Source organism: Pan troglodytes, chromosome 4 (assembly GCF_028858775.2).
Source record: "Pan troglodytes isolate AG18354 chromosome 4, NHGRI_mPanTro3-v2.0_pri, whole genome shotgun sequence".
In the NCBI taxonomy this organism is placed as follows: domain Eukaryota; kingdom Metazoa; phylum Chordata; class Mammalia; order Primates; family Hominidae; genus Pan; species Pan troglodytes.
This window is the reverse complement of record NC_072402.2, coordinates 132,974,824-132,988,291: the sequence shown is the minus strand read 5'-3', so window position 1 is coordinate 132,988,291 and position 13,468 is coordinate 132,974,824. Positions and strand designations below refer to the sequence as shown.

Here is a 13,468-nt window from a genome sequence, read left to right as displayed (position 1 = left end):
GACGGAGCCTCGGGCCCCAGGGCCACCATTTGATCTGCACGTGCCAGGAGGAAGTACCTGATGGCAGTGGCAGAGTGCAGGATGTGGGAGCAGTGAGGCCTTTGCAGCACCCCTCAAATGATGCTACAGAGATGGCTCTGGTGCCCCCCACCCAGTCTCTCCTGACCTTTCTCCCCTTGTGGCTCCCTCCTCCACACCATCCTGGGCCACTGTGCTCTGCCCTTTCTCGCTTCTCCTCTCCTGCTGATCTCATTCCTACTCTCATCCCAAGGCTCATCTCAAAACCCACCTCCTCCAGGAAGCCTCCTCGGACCACCCCATCCCAGCATGACAGCTGCATGCCACAGCAGAAGGAGCCCTGAGTTCCAGGCTTGGCCTAGCCATGCCCTCCCTATGAGACTCCCATCAATCTCTTCATTTCTTTCTAGGCCTCAGTATCCCCATCTGCAGGATGAGGGGTGAGGCTAGACCAGCTCTAGGATTTCTAGCTGTCACGTAACACGCTCACCAATTTGCACCAGTATTCACCTTTTTTTTTGCCTGGCATGCAAGAGATGTCAAATAATAGCAATAAACATTATCTATTTATTTATTTTTTGAGACAAAGTCTGCTCTGTCGCCCAGGCTAGAGTACAGTGGCATGATCTCGGCTCACTGCAACCTCTGCCTCCCAGGTACCAGCGATTCTCATGCCCAGCCTCTAGAGTAGCTGAGATTACAGGCGTGCACAACCACGCCTGGCTAATTTTTCTATTTTTAATAGAGATGGGGTTTTGCTATGTTGGCCAGGCTGGTCTTGAACTCCTGACCTCAGGTGATCCTCCCACCTCGGCCTCCCAAAGTGCTGGTATTACAGGTGTGAGCCACCACATCTGACCTAATAATATTAATTATGAAATAAAAACTAGCAATTATGGAGCTGATCATAATGCTAAATGCTTTATGTGTGTTATCACAATAGCATTTTTTTGGATAGATGGATGCATAGGAGGAGGGGAGAGGAGAGGAAAGTGGGAGGAGAGGTTGCACTCTAAACAGGTCTCAGACTCATGAAGGCAGAACCCTTGTTCCCCTGGCTGGTCCCAGCACTGAGCTTAACATGCCACAAGGGGCTCAACACATATGGGGAGGGACACCAAAGAACTTACAGAAAGGAGACCAGATTTAGGAAGTATCTTACTTTTGAACAGGGTCTGCCCTTTCTCAATGACCTATCCACCCCCACCTGCTCCTTTGAACTTCAGAAGCTTCTGAAAGGAATCAGAGCTTCAAAGTAAGGGACTGCCAACCATAACAGGATCCCTGCACAGATACTGACCAAGTTGGGTGCATCTCCGATTTTTTTCTCCAGCCCTCTTGCCTGAGCAATCTGACACAGAGGCACATGAGGAATCAGCACGGAACCATCGACCCACAGGGTTAATCCCAATGTCAATACCTGCTAGATGTCAGGGATCCCCTGGGCTGCTGGCGAGCCATTTGAAATGACCCATCTCCTGCCACCTTGGCCTGCTCCTCTGGGCCACCTCTCTCCACCTGCACTTGTTTACTGTGAGTAACCTGACCCCAGTGGGCCCAACCCAGGTGTGTTAGTCCTGACAGGGCCAAGAGGCCAGGACAGCTGCTGCCTGGCCTCGTTCTCAGTTCCCTGTGGAGAAGGGGCGGCTCACTGGCATTACCCCATCATTCCGGCACTAGGACACACGGCTGGCTTCCCTTGGGGCGGAACTGCTGGTTCCAAGGGCACAAGGCAAACCCTGGGAGGTCCTAGCCGTTCCTAGCGCATCCGCTAAACGTAAGGCATTTGCCCTCCTTCTCCCCCACGCCCCCAGGGAAGACGGCAAGGCCGCTGGTGCACTTCGCAGTGCCAGGAGAAAGGCGCCTCATGCTATTAGCTCAAATAAGGAAAATCATGCCGGGAAGATTGAATTTTCTGCAGACTTGTTTAACCTGGTGATTTCTGAGCACTTGGCGCTGGCAGCCACGGGGGAGTGGGCTGCCAGCCGGCACTTTATCAGCCACTTCTCAGGACTATTCCTAGGCTTATTAAATCAGCATGAGTCACTCCCTTGCCTTCCTCACAAGCATGAATCACGAATCATCAAAACCCAAGCAAAATGCATGACTCAAAAGTTTCTTCGGGTCCTAAAGGGGCTAGCGAGCTGGCGGTAGGGTGTTGTCAACCCGAGACCTCCCCCCACCAACAAGCAGTACTTTCCAGGGAAGGCAAGGGGGCTGCCACAGGGCAAAAAGAAGAGCTCAGAGGAACTTTCAAAGACCTTGCATGGGCTCAGAAACACGCAGACCTGGGCTCAACCACACACTCGAGCAGTTCTGCTGTATGCCAGGCACCTTGACAAACACACTAGAGGAGCCAGCAGAGAGCAGGACTAGCCATTCTCTGCCCCCGCGTTGCTTACAGTCTAGAGGGAAGTGTTTGAAGTAGTTGGGATCCTATTTTTATTTCCTTCCTAGCTAGGAAAACTTGGACAAGTCATGTAACATCTCTGAGTCTCAGTTTCCCCATTCTAATGCCTGTTCACAGGGCTGTCCTAAGGATTAAAAGAGCTAATACACATCAAGTCCCTCACACAGTCCCTAGTGCATTGTACCTGCTCAACAAGCATTTGCCCTTTCACTGGAGAGAGAATGACCCGTGATGTCTTACAGAGTTCAGGGAATCCTCTGCCAATCCCCACCTACCCTCCCCTTTGCACCCAGACCTGAACTCTGGGCACCCCTGCAGCTGTGGCAGGAGAGGGCAGTTTGGTCCAGGGTTTCCTTCCTGGGACAACTGCTCCCTAGAGCCTCAGCACCAGTTTCAGGTCTTCCTTCCTGGTAACCCATGGCAACTTTTCTTTCTCTGCAGCCTTTCTCCTCTGGTCTTTTGGCCAACAGGTCCTGACCACACTTTCAGCTTCTGGTCCTCATCTTTCTCCAAAGAGCTAAAGACTGCAGTAAGCAGCTTCCTCCCTGTGGCCTGAGTCACCCTACCCTGCCCCTCCCTGCTCACTCTCCCAGAGCAAAAGAATTGAGTCTTCCACTTTAACCCCCACACCGGACTCCCCTACCTCTCCAAAAACAAACTTCTCTCCCGGACCCTCATTTTCCAGTCCCAGGACTGGAAACATCACCTTCAGGGCTGCCACATACAGGGCAAAGGCTGTGCACTGCCCAATAGGGTCAGGGAAGGTCACATACACTGACATGTGTGGGCACCCTCGGATTGAGCAATAAGGTGGCCCTGTGCCCGATGCATACATTGAACCTGCATTGTTGGCCAACATTTGCTGAAACCTTCTGCATGCCAGATCATCTCCTTTAATCCTCACAATCCTATCAGGCAGGAACTATCAACTCCCCCACACCCCTGAGCAAACTGAGATCAACACGCAGCGAATGCTGGAGCTGAGTGAGGGGCCTGAGCCAAGACCTGGAAGAGATGAAGGGTGAGACTGTCAGGTGGAGAAGCTGGGGTGTAGACAGCAGAATCGAAGAGGGCATGGGAGCTAAGTCAGGGCAGGGACATTCCTGGGGCTCTGCCATCCTTCCTTCCCACCACTGGGGCTGGCCTCTGATGCTGGGAGCAACTTTATAAAAAGCAGACTCTCCTCACCACAGTAGGGAGGAGACTCTATCTACCCACCCCACTTAGGACAAAGAACTCTAGAAGAGGCCCTGTGTCCACAGGTGATAGCAGGGCTGCCCTAAGTGAAGGGGGACGTCCCTTTCTGGGGCCTCCACAGCCCAGTTGGAAACCCTCAGCCTAGAAACAATAGAACACAACAGACACAGTGACTGTGTTTGAGCCATTTCACTGTAACTTCATTTTCCTACTTTTATCTAGTCCCCAAACATTATATAATTTTTAAATGGAACAAAATTTTAGCAAATATCAAAGGTGGAACAAGTGGAGGCAGATGTGGAAAAGAAGAAGGAAGAGGAAAAAAAAGAGAGAACATATGAAGATTGAGAAGGTGAGGGCCAGAGGAAACCATCAGAGCTAAATGTGAGACTTTTTGCCATTTTCAGGCCCATCTTTCCCGCAGAGGAAACAGTGATAGCTCCCACAAGCAGAGAGTGGGAGCTGCGTGAGGCCTCACCATCATCTGCAACAGAGGTCAGAGACACAGCCCGGCCCCTCTAAACAGAAGAAGGGGGCAAGAAGAAAGGGCCTGGCCAAAACTGGGGACTCCAAGCCACCTGTTTGCCCATCAGGGTCCCAGACCACAGCTGCCACTTTGGGCTGAAACTCCAGGGGCTCCTTGACAACTCCTGCTTCTAAGGAAGCATCTGCTGGTGGCAAGTGCCCGCCATCCACTGAGCCTCCTCCAACAAGGAAATTGGGACCCAGACTCCTAAGGCTAATTCTGAGCCTGTCCTTGACCTTCTGCTCAGAGCAGCCACCTTCACAACAGAGAACCCTTTGGGGCTGACCAAACACTTGCCCTTGCAGGCCATCACGGGAGACTGAGAGGAGCTCCCACCAGCACACACACACCCATCACTGTAGGCCACTAACTTCACAGGAGAAAGAGCTTTGCCTGGGTCCCAAGCACAGACACATAGCCACAAACAGGGGTGACACAGTCAACAACTTTCCATCCCAGTCTGAATGAGGTCCAGCAAGGCCTTCTTCTAATGCCAGAACCAAGAGGGACCCGGAAGTGACAACTGTGTCATGGTAGCGGTCAATTACCCATGCTAGTAACACATCTGTGCTGGGTCTCAGGGTCACCCAGATGGTAGGGGGATTTATGGCCCAAACCTGACTTCCCAGAATTCAACGAATTCAGGAACAGAGAGAAGCAGAACCAGAAAGAGCTCTCTTCCAGGTCTCGCTGGGAGCCAGTATATTTTTGGAGGGCTTTGGCCTCGCCGGCTTGCTGTACTTTATTGCTGGCAGAAAGATGGGAAATTTATTACTTTACAAATCATACCCTTCGCAGCATAAATGAACTGTCTGGCTGCAGCACGCTCGAGCCTAGATGATTTGCAAAATGTCTAATGGTAAGCAGGGTTATGCTATCTGCTTACGGCCTCCGAGACCAAAGCAAGCCGTAAGGCAGAGCATCTGCACAGTGTAACTCTAGGCCAGCAAATTGGCTGCGACGCGTAAATGTTGGCTCAGCAGCATTACATAATTCGGTGCGCTCAGCCGGGGACTCAGAGGAGCACAGGGCAGCCCCTCAGCCCAGGGAGCCAGCTCTGACGGGGCTGTGCATGACAAGCAGGGCACCAGTGGAGTTCAGGGCCCAAGGTCAGGGTCAGGCTGAGCTCCACAGCCTGGCTAGTCCTGAGGCCTGCTAGTGATCAGAAGGCTGGGGCAGACCCCTGGGACTGCCACGGCAAGGGAGTGCTCTCTACATCCCTTCTGCTCCAAATTCCCCAAACCTGAGGTGAGGGGGATGGTCTTGAAATCATTATAGCCCCAGTGTGCAGACAGGAGCTGGTCAGCACCCACGGCCCATGGGGTGTTCCCTCTGGCCTGGCTGGCAAGAGGAGAGGACTGATCACAGGATCCATCATTACCACTGACAGGCTCATCCACTGCCTGTGATGCAGGATGTGACTAGAAGGGAAGGGAAGGCATGCCCATGTATACAGAAAACCGAGCAAGTCACTTGATCTCTCTGAGCTTCAGGGTCATGTGAGTGGTAGTGCAAGATCCGAAGTCAGACTGTTAGGATCTTGCTCCTCATGTATCTATGCTTTACATGGCACTTAACGCTCATTATCATCATGAAGCACTCAGAACCACCCGTGCAGTATGCATATCATCATCCCCATCTGACAGGTGAGCATATTGAGGCTCGGGAGAGTCATAGCACTTGACAAGGCTCATGCGGCTAGTGAGTGGCAGAGCCAGGATTCAAGCTCAGGATCTACTGGTTCTAAAGCTTCTGGGTTTTTTTTTTTCACACAGCACTTCTCTGCCTCTCATAATCTAGGGTGTCATTTCATGGCCCCCCATCATCTCACACTGTGCCGTTTGCTGGACCGGGGGGTCCTCAAGTGAGGCCTTGAAGGTTGGACTACTGACCCATCATAAGCTCTGCTGGGCCCAGGCATGCAGTAGAGGTATTGACTCAGACAAACCTTCTGTTCTTCTTGGCTCAGGGACTTGGGTGAACTTCCCAGAAAGGAGAGGAGCCAGCAGAACTGGCCCACTTTCAGATGAGCCAAAGGACACTGCCTGAGTGCAGAGACAATCTTAAACTCAAGCTTAGGATGTACAACCGGGAAAAGGTCAACTGGTACTGCTTCTCAGCCTGGCAAAGTCTTTAGCTGAAGAGTAAAAACAAAAAAGCTTTCGAACCATTGATTTAAAAACAGGGAATGGTATTTTTAAACACTTTAACAAAACTGTCTTGTTACCATGGCTAACTTTGTGCCACTTGGCATTAAAAATAAAAGGCTGTTTACTGAATACCTATCTAAAAATAGCCTCACTTCTATTCACAGCCTTGTGAGACAAGCAGTTGGCCCCAATGATATCGTTCTCTCACTCACTCACCTAATACATCCATTCACCTATTCACGCCTTCAGCGAAGCTCTCTCTTCAATCCCAGCAACAGCCCAGCAGAAAGGGTCCTTGGGATTTTCAATTCCCTCCACGTCAAATGCCAAGTACAGATTAGACCCCATGATCTCTGGAGAAGCTTAAATTCAGCTAATGGACTTTTTATGGCATGTAAACTTTGCCCTCAGTAAGGAAGCCTATTAGCCACATAAATAGTGCACACATGTCCACATGAAGCCCAGACTGCAGGAGGGTGACAGTACCCACTGTCAGCACCACAGCCACCAGTGGGATGAATGTTTTCCGGCATTCCAACCAAGGCCATTGGCGTGTCTCCATCAGAACATTTTTGGCACACAACTAATACCTTGTATGACAGCTGCTCAGGAGAGGGTGAAGCAGGCATTCACTGCTAGGTCTGATCTCTTAAGAGAACCCCTTAAGGCCCAGGAAGCTTGGCCTTGACCTAGGCAGGAAGCCACAAGGGGAATATTCTGGATATGAGCCTATGCCAGCTTGAGTCATTCCACACCCCCTGCTTCCAAGGGCCACGAAACTAAAGGAGGTTCTTTACCCTGCAGTCACATACTCCAGGAGGCTCTCGTGGCTCCCCTGACCCCAGGGGTATTCTTGTGGAAGCACAGGGAGAAGAAGGCAGAAACACTTCTGGGCCCAAGTTCCTGTGCTCTTCTAAGCCAAGTGCCAACACCAAAAGAGGCAAAGACAAGAGACTCTTCTCTTGGCACATGCATAAAACACAGCCCCTATGCACTTGTCTTGTACTCTCCTGCCCCTGGGACCCAGAGGCACACCCTTTTCTGATGGCAACCTCCCCCAGAACTTGCCTATGGCAACAGCAGCCACCAGGAAAGTGACCAGGGAGGACAAAGACTCTGAAGACACCTCTACATTCCTTTGATGAAACCAAGCAAGGCCATTTGCTCCACAAATCTCGCTGTGGTTGAGGACACAAGAAACCAGTGCAACTCAAATGTTCCAGAAAGCAGTGCCTTGTCACATGCCTGGGGCCAGGGGCACCTGGAAGAAGCTAATAGAGGCATGGACCCCTCTCCCCAGAAAAGCTCACACAGCACAACACTCATCCAAAGTCAAATGATTCCTAAGCCCCTGAAGCTTCACAGCGGTGCTCAGATTAAGAAACTCTGTCACGAAAATTCCTTAAAACAAGAAGATCAAGACAGCTAAGTAATCTCCAAACCTACCATTACTCTCCTAGCACCCTAAGCTCTGGGATGCACAAAGAAGGAACCATATCTATGGCCGTGAGAAGGCCCACGAGCCCCTCTGCACCCACATAGAGTCTCTGACTTCATGCTTGAAATGGAAATGAGGACTCTAGCTCATGAATCTCCAAGTTTTCTAGCTCTGTTTCCCTGCCTGCACATGACTATCTGGCCAGCTCTCCGTGATGGAGATACCTCTGCCAGGCTTCAGCTTCTCAGGAGATTCTGCCTCAACAGACATCTGTATTGATCATGGCCACCACCTGCCGGCCCCACCCCTGGCCCACTGACAACATGCCTTGTATGTTTCCTCTCCCATCTGCTACCTGTGGCACCAATCTATGGGCTATCATGGACCTTTGAGTTGGGCCAATCAGATTCCCTGATTGAGTGAGGAAATTCCAGGAGAACCACAGTGCAGCAGCAGATAAAGCCAAAACATCATGATGCTTCCAAAAGCTGGCAGCCTCTGGTTCTTTCTAGGTTGAAGAGACAGGAGCCAAGGAATAAAGAAATCCATGCAGAGGAGATGGTGAGAGCCATCCACCATTAGATGGAGACAGGTTGGCATAGGGAGTGGCTGAGCCCCCATCTCCTGCCCCTGGGACCCAGAGGTACTATGATCCAGAACTCACCTCCCATGGCCTGAGCTGAACTGGGCCATGGGGGCACTGAAAGCCAGGGAGAGTCCATCAAATGTGTCTCCTTTGATTGAGGTCTTTGAACCCCAAAGAGCCTCTCCAGGAAAGGAGGCAGGCTAAAGAGAGCCAACTCGTGCAGTAGGGAGGGCTCTCTGGAGCATGGCCCAGCATCCTAACCCTCTGGGAAACTTCTAACTGCAGATATCTATACCCCATCCAAGGGCAATTGATTGGAGTGGAGCTGTCCGTGCACAGGTTTATAAGCTCCCCGGGTGCTCAGGATGCTAGGCAGGATTAACTTGGGCCACATACCCCCTTGCCTGCCTCACCAAAATGGAATCCCCAGTGTGTAGATGGCAGAGAACAGAGTGTGGGGAGCACTGCTGTCTTCCAGTTCCATATCAGCCTGGCAAAACCCGTTCTCTTCTCTTGTGGGCTTCCAAATGCCACCCCAGCCTCCTCCAGGAAGCCTACCCTCCTTATCTGAGTCCCATCTTCCTCATGCCCTAGATAACCACTGTCCCCTGTGGTTTTAGCCTATATCACATGTGGAACCTTTTTGGGGAGCTCCTGGCCTGCGGGAGAGAGGCCTGTGTCCTCTAAGGTGTGAAGCTGTCCCTAGGCTTCCACTGAGCTCTGCTCTAGGTTAGGCCTGGCTGAGGGTTGTGTGGGCGGGGCTGGAGGTGGGAGAAGGACTGGCTTGCTGTTGCTCTTTTGCATCTCTCGCGGGCTCTGTGGAGGGTGCACCAGTGGAGTGGAGACAGGCTCAGAAGGTATTCATTGGCAGAAGCAAGACATGCAGGAGAGTGAGTGGAGCAGGGAGGGGAACTGGCATGATTCAAGCTAACCCTTCATACCCCTTCTTTCTTAGTATAAGGCACTCCGAAAGTAGGTATGGGAGAGGCAGGAGTGAGAGAAGAGGAGGAAGGAGTCGTTCTGAAGCTCCTTCCAACCCAGGCAGGAGGCCGGCTCTCTCAGGCTCCAGTGCCAGCTACCGGCCTGTTTGCCACGGTTCCAAGCAATCTGGTGCAGCTGGAAGAGTGCAGGCATGGAGAAGGCCATATCATGCAAAATGTGCATTTGATCAAGGTTGAAAACATGGTGTAACATGAGTTCTCCTGATCTACTGGATTTCTACAAAAGAGCCCTGAACTGCTCAGTCAAGTTCAACCTCAGGTCTCGGGAAAAATGAGTTTGTTAATTCAAGCAATTCCCCAGTGGTCAGTAGTTTATACCACATGCTTTGAAACAATGTGGCCTAAGTCAGGGGAGAAGTTGAATTACTTCCTAGGGGAGAGCCAAGGACTATCTGTTAACCTTGACAGGCCCTGCAGCCTCCTGCGCTGGCTGGCTGGGCTCTCTGCAAGCCCCTTCCCATGAGGCTGGGGGGAGGGCTCCAGCTCCAAGGCTTGCACATTGACGTGGAACAGCCCCCTTATTCAGAGAACGATAGCTTTCCTACCATCCCCCTCCTCGCAGGCTGGAGGGCTGGGGTCTGCCGTCACCTGCCTCTCAAGAAACCTGTGCCTCCAGCAGCCACCGGGATCCACCGGGACTGTGACCCTCCTGCCAAGAAGACCCAGGAAAAGCCTGCTGGCCACTGTGGATGAGAGGCAGGCTCCCACCTGCAGGTCAGTCTCAGGCAGGAAGTTGTGGGGAAGATCCTTTTAAGAGAAGATTAATTATTGCCAAAGGCCTCTAGGGCACCTGGTAAATTGCATTCCTTCATCCAGTGAATATCTATTGGACATCCATCATGTGCCAGCTTCACCACACTAACCCATAGGGCCTCCTGGATAGCAAAGTGTGGACCTGGGAGAACACACAGAGGATGACAATAATCACCACCAACACCTACTGATGTACCCTTTAAGGCCCTTCATGTGGATTAGCTATTTAATCCTCACAACAACCCCTGAGCAAGTACAGCCGCTATCCCATTGCACAGATGAGGAAACTGAGGCACCTGCCCAAGGTCACCCAGCTGCTAAGCGGTGCTATGGCGATTTGGACTCAGGAGGCTGGCTCCAGGGCCTTTGCCCTTTATCACCTCTCCATCACCATTCTCATTATCATTACAACAAAAGCATTCAAACTCCCTGCTTCTCTGTCCCAGGCAGGAGTACCTGGCACCCAGGAAGTGGTATTCTTAGGGTAAATCCAGGGTCTGAGTCCAGAGCCCCTACCATTGGCCTCCCTGCGCTGCCTCTCAGTGGAGTTCAGACGAGTTATTTCATTTCTCAGCTTCTGTTTCCCTCACTTTCAAAAGGCAATAGTAATTACCCATAGGGTTCTTGAGGTAATTAAATGAAATAATGGATAATAAAGTGTTTGGCATGGTGTCTGCAAATAAGAACCTACTAAGTCGGCTGCTCTTTAATTTATAATTATTAATAACATTATTGCATTAATAGGTGATACATGAAATTCCAGCATATAGAATCCCTGATCAGGCCAAATCTTGGGGAAAAGAACCATATCCATAACACTTTCATGATCATAACATTATTCTTTCCAACTTTGGGCTGATCAGGGTTTATAAGGGCTCCCATTTCACCTTTTACCAAAAGAAAATATCTTTCCTTTGCATCACGATCAACTGTCCAATGCTCCCCTTTTCTTCCATCCTTCTCCCTCCTCACATCCCCATTGTGACCCCAAGCATAAGCACCAGGGCCACCAGGTGTTAAGCAACAGAAGCTGCCACTATAAACAAGACGAGGAAAAAGAAACGCTTGCCACTTTTCAGGGATTTCAGCATCAAAACCCCTGATGAACTTGATCTTTTTTGGCAGGGTGTTCACTTTGTGGCTCCTTCCAATAAGTCAAGCAAAATGGAAACATTCGAGCGATGCAAGGCAGCGCTACTTGGGGAAAGAGACACTGGTATGCCACATCAGCGAGGACCACCAGGAAAGATGATTCTTTTCCAAATTCCAAGCCTCAACAAAAGCAACCACAGCAGTCCAGACTCCTGTCTCTAATCCCTACTTCCCCATGTGGACAAAGAGTGGGGCTCTTTTGGCCTGAGCTCATGGGGTTTCACATCAGCCCAGCAGGACAGAATGCATCCCTCCTGACAGCCAGGCACAGGCTGGGGACCAGAGAGACCCAGCTGGCTCCACAGGGCAGGGCTGACACAGAGCCAGGGGAGGGTTGTGGCGGCCCACACTGCATGTCTCTACAAGGTGAAGGAACTCCTCGTGTTGGCTGCTGAGCTGAGAGGTCACAGTTCTGCCTCACAGCACCCTGGCCAAGTTTTCCATGAAATCATCCAAAGCCAACAGGAGTTCCGGGAACCATCCATCTGGAGCTGCAGCTTCCTCCCTGGCTGTGGGGATCTTCAGATCCCTTGGGCCTGGGATAAGTCCACTCTCCACACATCTGTAGGGGAAACATGCCAGAGGGCCAGCCCTTGTTCCCAGACACAGCCCTGGCCCCTAGCAAGCCTGCTCAGACACAGGGGGATGGTTACAGCAGACCTACCTAGCTGGCTAATGTCTCCCTAGTAGCCAATTAATTGCAGCATTCACTGAGGGACTAGGCAGTCACGCAGAGGCCAAGCTCTAAAGGGCACCCACCCCAGCCTGTCCCCCAACAACCCAGACACATAGACCCACAGCTACATCCCTGTGCAAATGCCATAATCCCAGCTTGGCTGCACGAACATGCGCACCTCTCCCATCCATGGCAGCGGGCCCAAAGGGCAGGCAACAGGCAGAAAGCAGCTGGACACTAGGGGTAAGCTGAGGAAGACCAGCCCTCGGCCCCTTCCTCTCTACACAGACTGGTGGGGAGACAAGGAGGAGCGAGGGGTACTGACCCGGGCCTGAGGAACACCTGACCCAGCAGCACAGAACAGAGATGAGAAATGGGCCCCATTTCCATCCCCCAAATCCTTCAAGATGACCACTGAAGCTGCAAAAAATCAATTTTCTGCAGCTTCTTCGGAAGCCAGGATTTATTTTGTGTGTGTGCAGAGCTATTGGCTCAGCTGTTTCCCATCAGCTTCCTGCGTGCTTCCAGGCAGAGCACGGCCCACTGCCTCCCTCTCCTTCTTCCTCCCGCAATGCTCAAACCCACACCCAAGGTAGACCCCTGGGAAAAGCAGAGGGTCTTGACTTGGGAAAATCAAGCCACGTGTCAGGAGTTCACCCCTGGATATCACCACCTCATGTTTCCAGAGTCCCCAGTCACTTGCAAAGGACCTCACACATGCCCCGGCTAGGAGACAAGGCTAAAGCCTGCAGAGTCAGAGGACGAGAGAGAGAGAGAGAGAGAGAGAGAGAGAGAGAGAGAGAGAGAGAGAGAAGGGGCAGGACAGAAGAGCCGCTGGACCCCAGATTCACAGGGCACAAATGCATTCTCTAGGTGGTAACATCAGAGCCACACTTCTCAGTGTCAGTCCATATTTACTGAGTGCCGACTGCCCAGGACCCTGTGCCAGAGCTGCGCCCCAACCCCATCCATCCTGAGCTTCATGATAATAACATTATTCTTTCCAATTTTGGGCTGATCAGGGTTTATAAGGGCTCCCACTTCACTTTTTACCAAAAGAAAATATCTTTCCTTTGCATCACGATCAACTGTTCAATGTTCCCCTCCCACGGGGGTCCTCTTCCCTGACCTATGTAGTCAGGCCCCTGACAGTAGTGACCATGGACTGAGATGCATGGGCAACACCTGTCACACATACATGCAGTGGTGTTCAGCAAGGGACACTGCAGACCTAGTCAAACCCCTGGGGGCACCTTTAGTGAAGGCTTTGTGCCTCACTTTCTCTCCACAGTCATTCTTGGCAAATCCCGGCATGGTCTGCGTTTGCTCTCGATCAGTGCTCTCAAGGTGTGGTCCCTGGACCAGCAACATCAGCATCATCTGGGAACCTTGGTGAACTGCATTCTCATGCCCCACCCCAGGTCTCCTGAATCAGAAATCCTGGGGTGGAGCTCAGCAGTGCGTGTTTTAACAAGCCCTCTAGGTGATTCTGCTCAAGGTTGAGAACCACCGCTCTATGCACCCATGTTGTGGGGGGAACAGGCTGCAGGGTGGGGGGAGG

The 13,468-nt window shown here is 51.7% G+C and overlaps 1 protein-coding gene and 1 long non-coding RNA gene across 2 annotated transcripts in view; one reads left to right on the top strand and one right to left on the bottom strand.

The window, feature by feature from the left end:
• Positions 1-13,468, bottom strand: part of LOC101057750 (uncharacterized) — a 131,821-nt gene that overhangs the window by 4,849 nt on the left and 113,504 nt on the right. The gene's annotated exons all lie outside the window — the stretch shown is intronic.
• LOC107974869 (uncharacterized) lies at positions 988-12,985 on the top strand. The gene is made up of 4 exons (XR_001717919.4): positions 988-1,038; positions 1,352-1,551; positions 9,889-10,040; positions 11,205-12,985. It is a non-coding gene; the product is annotated as an uncharacterized LOC107974869 (long non-coding RNA).